This window comes from Sycon ciliatum, chromosome 7 (assembly GCF_964019385.1).
Source record: "Sycon ciliatum chromosome 7, ocSycCili1.1, whole genome shotgun sequence".
NCBI lineage: Eukaryota > Metazoa > Porifera > Calcarea > Leucosolenida > Sycettidae > Sycon > Sycon ciliatum.
Genome location: NC_088649.1, coordinates 28752610 through 28761997, shown reverse-complemented (window position 1 = coordinate 28761997; position 9388 = coordinate 28752610). Strand labels below are relative to the sequence as shown.

Sequence of the window (9388 nt, the reverse complement as noted above, 5' to 3'; positions counted from 1 at the left end):
CAGCAAAGCACGGTACCATAGACCATAGACCGGGATGCATAACAGCAAGGCACGGTACCATAGAACGGGATGCATGTCGGGATCCCACGGTACCGTAGACCGGGATGCATGACAGCAAGGCACGGTACCATAGAACGGGATGCATGACAGCAAGGTACGGTACCATAGACCGGGATGCATGACAGCAAGGCACGGTACCATAGAACGGAATGCATGACAGCAAGGCACGGTACTATAGAACGGGATGCATGACAGCAAGGCACAGTACCATAGACCGGGATGCATGACAGCAAAGCACGGTACCATAGACCATAGACCGGGATGCATAACAGCAAGGCACGGTACCATAGAACGGGATGCATGACAGCAAGGCACAGTACCATAGAAGGGAAGCATGGCAGCAAGGCACGGTACCATAGAACGGGATGCATGACACCATAACACTTCCAACACGATTTCTGAACTCTTGCTGTACGATAGATACATCCGTATTACTGTGCAGTACATACTGCAGATGCTCAAATGTTCGGAACTCGGCTTTCCCTGAATGGAATTGAGCAATCGAAAGGTCTATTTGCCTAGGAAAGTTCTTAGCTCCGTCTGCAAATAGTAGGGTTTCAGCCCTCGCCGGGGAGTTTACGTCAAGTAGTAAACTTTCACCTCCTCACGTGGTGACAGTCATGGGAATTCCCCCTGTTTCTTGACAAGAACAAAAAGTTGTCTGTAAATTCTCTCAACCCTGGTGGCATGTCGAACTTCAGCTTGTCATGCATTTTGATTCCTCGCAATTGGAATCCACGGAGTAAATTCTCCCCCGTCTCTGCCACAAACTGATATTGCGCCAAACAAATCCTTAGAATCAAAACATGCTGTAATGACTTCGGAGTTACCCTGGGAAGACACCGAAGAAACACAGCCTGAATCTCAGTTCTCGGAGTGTTCTCAATGTTGTGATTCACCGTGGGTGCAAGAAATGCTGGGAGACGACATGTTTGCACATTGCAAGTGGGCACATTGTTGGCATAAGCCCTGTTCATACAGTGCACGTAGCGACGGGACACTTTTAAACAAACGCACAACTATATTCATCAAGTTAGCGGCACAAACAGGGACCAAACATAGCTTGTGCATGGACAGCCATTGCAGAAGACAGTCACTTATTATTCTCTCACTTACTGACACAGAGAATCTTTGCATCCTCATGGCTTGTTTCGTTCTTAAACGTCACATGTTGTCTGCTAAATTTTACTGTTCTGTAAAGGGACTGACCATTGACCAGGATTGGCGCGACGTGGTAACCTAATCCGTCGGACTTATCTAAAGCCAATCTCTCTAGCCAGCGTTCTCTTAACACATGGCCATGTTCTTGTAACCAGTCTTTGGTTATGAGGCGAAGTCCGTACTGCTGACATGCGTCCTCTGCGCACTGCTCAGTCACGCTGGGTCCGAGTGCTGGAGTTGCTGCGGCGTATACAGAATCGTTTGCATGGAGCCATTGAGCTGCAACACAAGGGCATATACAGTTGCGGGTAGAAACAAAAATAGGCGGAAGAGAACTAAGACAAGCGGCATCATTATTGCTTTAACGCTGCGTTTCGTGCAAATAGCAAGGCCAAAGCTGTGTTCGTTTTTAGCTACCTAGTAGAATAGAGTCACTTTACCAATAGGCCACACGTTTCTATTTCTTGTTTTCTCGTCACCTGAAAATCTAAAAATGTTTGCGAGAGGTGGAAAAATAAAAAAATGACCGAAGAATAAAAAAAAGTTTATTAGACCTTTGTTCACACTAAAATCCACCAATACACCATGCAAAATAGCATCCATAGTTAGCAACTAGTATGTGGTAGGCGCTTCTATCACAATCTGTGCATGTGCAGCTAGATTGCGCACAACAAATGCCGACCTCGCATTGTGTGTCGCACAGGCCACGCCACATCATGTACATGTGCATGAGTGTGCTGGTCCCCACATGCACAGTCAGTGCAGCACAGTTTTTTTCTTTTTTTCTTCAAGACTCCTAAATCGTATGCGCGTGCGTGACGAGAAACATAGAAATAAAAATGTGTGGCCATAGAGGTAGATGGTAGAGGCAAGTGTACGAACGCTGTTCTACCAGATCTAGTAGTTTACACGATGTGTACGTGAAATGTTTCTTTTTTTATGGAGTTGTGTACAAATCCTTGATCTTGCTGGAAATCCCGTGGCTCTACCAACTTCTACCGGATTCAACCAACTTCTTCCCGGTAGAGCCGGTAGAAGAAAGTAGAATTTACCCTTTTGAGTCGAATTTCTTTTCAAAAACGAAAAACTCTACCGAAAGAAGTAGTTTCTACCCAAACCTGTAGATCAAAAACGAACGCCCCCTAAAGCAATCCTCAGACAACTGAAATTCTCGCTATTGTGAATTTAATATCGTGCTTGATGACACCCGATCTCTTGGATACGGAAGTGCCCAGAGCTAGTGAGTAGTTCAATGTTCACAGGCCTGGGGCTCGCCAGACTTCATAGAGCAGTACCGTGTCACATTTGCAAACCATTCAGCGGTTCTACCAAGGGAGTAGTATAACACCGAGTTATGACACAAGCATTCGCATGAAATGCTTCTTCGCAGGTGAAATCAATTGGTTACGCATGTGTGGGTCTGACCCTGGCTATAACGGTAGGTGTGCCATTGATGTGAGAAACCCAGGTGGTTGCACTCTTGTTGTCTCTTTGTTTCATACTTTCTTGTCCCGTCATTATCATTTGACATAATGCACTGTGTGCTACTCAGCATTCTCACCATTTGCCCGTCCAATGATATCGCTTTAAAACAAGCAATTGTTTACCTTCGCAGATGACATTGTGACGGCCGAACCCATGAACACTAAATATTGCACCACTCGATTTGTTCTTGTCCTGCTTGTAAATAATACGCCGACGATTGTACTCGGATGATGTCCATATCGTGATCGGGCTGCTGTTACTGTTCACCATCATCTCGTGGAGCAATGACTTTACGCAGCCACGCACACCAAGCTTTGAGCCAAGCAAGGTGAAGGTTTTAAAGTCGACCAGCTGATATCCCCTATCACTGCATGCGTCTCTGGCTTTCGTCCAACTGGTTATCTTCGGGCAGCTGCCTGAATAACACGGCAAGCCGGCGAGAGCCGTCCAGGTGTACATCACCTTGTCCGTACCCAGGCACTTTGTCCTGAAATCTGAACACAGCACAGCACACAGACATGTACAACAGATTCAGGTACAGGAGAAAAATATTACGATGGCCAAAAAACCCTTTCTGTCCGACTGTTTTTCAAATTTTCAAGGTTGAAGCACTATAACGACAAGCTGTTAATCCCATTATTTTGCTAGTGGGTAACGAATCCTCTATATTTGGGGCCTGTGAAAGTCACACACATTCTCATTTATGCCTTTTTACCAACAGGATGAAGGCTTGTACTAATTATGATATACCGTAGTGCCTTGTATTAAAGCCTATCTCATATAGAAACAAACGGCAAGGAGAAAATAATTTGATAACCGCAATCAAAAATATTAGCTGAAACGACATTTGTGTATTTTATTCACTGAAACTAGTTACAAGTGTTACAAGTGTTGGAAGCTATGTATCAGCGTCTGTATAAGCCAAATTTGTGTGTACAGAAAGATAGTATAATTGGGTTGAAATTGTTCAAGTAACGTGTCGTGTTTGGTTCAGCCAAGCTTGGACGTTAATGTTCTAAGTGAAATCAAGAGTACATGAAAATCAGAGTGTGCAGCTTGGGGCCTTTTCTGCTATGGATGTCTGTCACGGCGAAATTCCGTGATTACATCATATTTAGCCCAGATCTGAGGCGGGAAATGCGTACAACTGAGCTGCAGTTGTGCAGAAAGAGACCTGCTTGAATCCTGCTACATCACTAAAATGATGTAATCACGGAATTCTGCAGTGACAGCCACCCATCCGAGCTGCACACTCTGGTTTTCATGAACTCTTGGTGAAATGTACTGCTGTTATGTGTTATCACTTTGTCCTTCCTTCTTTCTTTCTCTTGTTTGTTAATTTCTCGCTTTGATTGTTAAAATTCACACTTGTAAATTTCATTGCTGTTGTTCCTAGTGTTATTTCTCTAACCTAGATTTTCTATAATAGTTCAATTTTGTTTCAGTGTCCTTTAGTACAACGACGAATCCTGATGAGTGTTGTACGAAAACTTGTTTGAATCGATTTTTTTCTCCTCACCATTTCTTCATATTTTCATCGTTTTATTGCACATCGTCTCCACCGTATTTTTTACATTGCATGAATAAAACACACAAATGTCGGTTCAGCTAATTTTATTGATAGCGGTTATCATAATTATAGAAGCCTGTTGTGAATAGAGGTCTGATTTTCAGAAAACACTTTTGGCACACAAGCCTGGTTTTAGTGTTTGATGCACATATAAATACCTGGTTTGAATAGAAGCTTGATATGAATACTGAATAGAAGCCTAGCCCTGAAATCGGCTTCCACAGGAATACGCTCGGCGGTAATACACGACACTACGGTGAGTACATATCAATTCTCTTTCTGGAATTCCGGACCACTATGATCAAATGCTGTGGAGACAAATGCACTGGAATCAGTTAATCCCATTTTTGTGTAAACAGTAGGTAAGTGGGTAAATGAGTCCAATAACGTCACATCATTTTAGCATAACTCTATAATACTAACTGTGTGAAATATGAAGTGCCTACAATGGAGTCTGCATGCCCTTAGGAAGGAACCTTTTGCTCCAAGCATCTACAGAGAGGTGGCAAAGCCATTGTTCTTCTTAAAAAATAGAAAACGGCTTTGACTGTGAGTTTGCTGAAAAGCAATACTTGTAGTCCAGCACTACTGCTCTGCTCGGGTAGAGTAATTGTGCAAATGCCGGTGTGTATTTGTGTGTGTGTGTGTGCGTGTGTGCGTGCGTGTGTGTGTGTGTGTGTGTGTGTGTGTGTGTGTGTGTGCGTGTGTGTGTGTGTATGTGTGTGTGTTTTTAAGTGAATGTATGCAGGTGTGGTGTTACATACTCACTTCACATTGCAGATACCCTCATTGATTTGTTTCCGTCTTCTCTTTGGGCTTTGTTCATGATTGCATTTTCCTCTTTCTCTTTTTCTTATCAGTATCACTATCTTCATCATTTTGCAACTGTGGCAACACGCCCAGTGAGAAGGCAGATTTTGCCTGTGCTTCTGGTGAAGAAAAATATAGCTAATCAAAACCAAACAGAGACACTTACTGTCCTGACATTGTTCTCCGCGGAATCCGGTCGGACAGACGCAGATGCCGTCTTCAGTACACTGACCATTATTCAGGCAATTGCATGCTGCAGCAGTGATTGGATGCACATATTTTCCAAAAACAAACGAATAGTGGCAGAACAACATAGCATATGGGATTCTCGAGACATTGTTACATGTATCTTGATCATCATGACACTGTACCCACCAGTACATAGCTACATGAACAGCCAGATTACAACACTCCCACGTATATCCAACCGATGCCCACATGACTGTATCATGTATTGCACGTGGATAGAACAAAATTCCAGCCACTTTTACGGTCACAGTACGTTGGGCAATCCGGCATACAAACTCGGAAGTGTATCTTTGGCTTCAAATACAATATAACGGCATGTATGTTCCCATGGGTCATACATTCTTTGACACGCCGGCACATAATATATTACAGCAGCTTTCTTCAGCCCTTACCTTCTGTGCAGTTAGGTCCATTTAGTCTGGGTTTACATTCGCATACTTTGTTCTTTTTCACCCAGGGATGTGTGCACACAACTGCATCGCATATCACAAGAAAGAGGGAGAACAGCCAGAGATTAGCCAGACACAAGAAGGACAGACAAGTAGACAGAGGGAAAAATAATTTATTATTATTTATTTTGAACAAACGGCGAGGAGACAACAATTTGATAACCGCAATCAGTAATACAAGGCTGGATCAACATTTGTGTACACTTTATTCATGTAATGTAAAACTGTGGAGACAATGTGCAATAAAACGATGAAAATGTGAAGAAATTGTGTAGAGAAAAAAAAAGGAAAGGGATTCAAACAAGTGTTCGTACAACACTCATCAGGAATCTTCGTTGTACTAAAGGACACTGAAAACAAAATTGAACTATTATAGAAAATCTAAGTTAGAGAAATAACACTAAGAACAACAGCAGTGAAATTTACAAGAGTGAATTTTAACAATGAAAGCGAGAGCAATAACGAATGTGTGTACCAACACTAAACTTGCAACTGAAATACGAAAAAAAGAAGAGAAAGAAAGAATGAAGGACAAAGTGATAACAAATAACAGCAGTACATTACACCTAGAACATTAACGGCCAAGCTTGGCCGCACCAAACATGACACTTTACTTGAACAATTTCAACCCAATTATACTATCTTTCTGTACACACAAATTAGGCTTATACAGACGCTGACAGATGGCTTCTAAAAACTTTTAACTGTAATCTATAACCATGACGACCACGGAACAATAAAGTGAAAGAAGAGTCGGAATACGAATTGCAACAATCAGGACTAGCCAACAGATGATTGTACATTGAAGACTTGCTACCACGAAACCTACGCACAACACTAACATTCTCACCGGCACTCTCACGATCAGTACAATCGTCGCTCTCCGACTCTCTGCTCCCTTCACCGTCCGTCCCATCATCCGCTTTCTCTGCGCTCTCTCTGTTATCCCGCCTGACTTGGTCCATTGAACGTGACTCGGCCGTCACCCTGCTGTCACGTCCCTCCTTACGCCCTTGTCCGTTGAGTGCGTAGCTTCTGTTGTAGTTGGCTGTTGATCGTCTTGGTCTTTCAATAGTGGGCTTGGATGGTGGATTAGTTGTGGTTGCTGTAGATTGCATTGTTGGTGATGGTGTGGGAGCTGCTGATACGCAAGGTGGGTCTTTTTGGGTAGGCAATTGTAGTGGTAACGCCACTGCCGGTGTTGCTCGCGGTCTGTCACTGGCAAGCTCCACCGCAGCAAGAGCCGACGGCGGAGGATCAGGAGGAGGCAGTGGGACCGGGACCGCAAGCGGCACCACCCCAGCCAAAGCAGCCGGGTGCACCAGTGAAGGAACCACCGACGGCAGTAGCAAAGGCGGCGACACAAGCCGGCCCGATGAGCCACCACGACCACCCTCCTCCACCACAGCCACCAGCGACGGCGGAGCAAGCACAGTCTGTGAGCCAGGATCCGCAAGTTGTGTAGGTAACGGTTGTTTTCTAGGTCGCCCTCGCTTCGGTCTTTGTTGTGTTTGTAAAATTCACTGCTGTTGTTCTTAGTGTTATTTCTCTAACTTACATTTTCTATAATAGTTCAATGCAGTTTTCAGTGTCCTTTAGTACAACGAAGATTCCTGATGAGTGTTGTACGAAAACTTGTTTGAGTCCCTTTCGTTTTTTCCTCTACACAATTTCTTCACATTTTCATCGTTTTATTGCACATTGTCTCCACAGTTTTACATTACATGAACAAAGTGTACACAAATGTCCATCCAGCTTGTATTACTGATTGCGGTTATCAAATTCTTTATTTTACTAGTATAAGAGGAAAAACATGCACAGTTTGCGTGCCACTCGGCTGCAGGCCGAGTTTTCCACATCTATAGGAATACCCCACCCCTCAAGGGTCAAGGCTCCCATGCAGCTCCAAGAGGCAAGAGACTGGACAATTGACCAGGGAGATGTAACACATTGCGGACGGATGAGCATTTTGACCGCACAAAAATAGCAGGTTTGCTGATGCACATGTGTTCTGTGTTCTTATTCCTAGCAAGAGCTTGATGAACCGGTATACTTCTTCTGTCGACTTTCACTCAAAATAGAAACTAGAACAAGGACTACATAATCAGGGCCAACCGGAACAACTCCAAAGCCTACACACAGTCAGGGGAGGCCATGTTCACACGAAAGGTATACTTTGAGAATTGCATGCAATGTAAAGGAAACACTTGAAGTAAACAAATTCAAACAAGCATTTCGGAGACAGCAACTTTAATATGGCAACCAAGAGTACTAACCATGCATTATTACAATAGTGACAAACATGCGAGAGAACTTGATGTGAATGTGAAGCGTACATGTTAAAAGAAGAAGAAGAAGTGTTCAGATCGGTAAGGAAATTCACTTCTACCAAGAGTCCATAACCCCAAGGGTGTGCAACTGGTTGTCTGGCTGCTGCAGGCCCACTGCGTGGCGAAATTCCAACATAACGTCATGCCACTGAGGGACAGAGGACAAAACTCTGCATTCCGCGGTGCTTGGATTTTTTGTTTGGCACCAGGGAGTAGTACAAGCGCAACGAACGTGTACGTAATGTTGGAATTCCGCCGCGCGGACCCCATGTACAGAGTTGCAAACTCTTGGGGTTATGGACGCCTGCTTCTACTTACCCTTCTGGCAATTGTCTCCAGTGAATCCCTTCGGGCAGATGCATTTGCCTTTGTCGTCACACTGACCCTGGTTCAAACACTTGCACGCTGCAGCAGCCACCGCATACACGCAACATGGCGTGAAACAGAGGAAATACACGGTTTGGTTACGCAATGAGCAGTGGAGATAGAGAAATTAGACTACACAAAGTTACCAGGCAACTTCCGCTTGCAAGCAAACTGGGGCGTGAACACTGTTGAAGCACTGAAGCCAGCACTCGAAAATAGTACTAGGACAAAAACACATGTAACCGTTAGTAGATCTACTCGTAACAGCCATTCATAAACAAATATGATACATTTAAATAACCGACGAGGAGACAACAGTCGTAAAATAGCAATGAAAAATATCAATTGTGCACTCATAACCATGTATAGAAAAGCAACATTAAACGCAATGCACCTACAAACATAACGCTTGCCCGTCCTCGTCGGTTATTTAACTACTTTAAACGGAGATACACTCACGATCAGACTGAATGTCTGAATAATGTGCTTCGCAAGCGTTATGTTTGTAGGTGCATTGCGTTTAATGTTGCTTTTCTATACATGGTTATGAGTGCACAATTGATATTTTTCATTGATAAATATGATACAATTCGCCTGTGGAGATTGCCCATTTCAAAATTTAAATAATAATAATAATAATAATAGGTCAGACTCGGATGGAAAGGCAACGATTAAAAAATTAAAAAGAAAGGACCCAAGGTTTACAAGTTATGCGTTTTGTGCCAAACACTAACGACAAGATTACATAAACCAGAGTGTGCAACTCGGGGTGGTTCCTGTGGGAGCGTAATTCGTGCAGTACGTCATTTCTGACCTCATGGTAAGCCACAGGTACGGTGAAAAGTTCCTTAAACAGTCACAGTGGAGCAGGTTGCCGAGTTTGTTAGGCATATGCTATCATTTTATCG

At 43.6% G+C, this 9388-nt stretch overlaps 1 long non-coding RNA gene across 1 annotated transcript; it reads right to left on the bottom strand.

Annotated features, from left to right (window-relative positions):
* Window positions 1–5267: 5267 nt before the first annotated feature.
* LOC135821896 (uncharacterized) lies at window positions 5268–8520 on the bottom strand. Its single transcript, XR_010554398.1, has 3 exons — window positions 8433–8520; window positions 5728–5808; window positions 5268–5339 (listed from the first exon to the last, which is right to left on the bottom strand). It is a non-coding gene; the product is annotated as an uncharacterized LOC135821896 (long non-coding RNA).
* Between the last annotated feature and the right edge of the window lie 868 nt (window positions 8521–9388).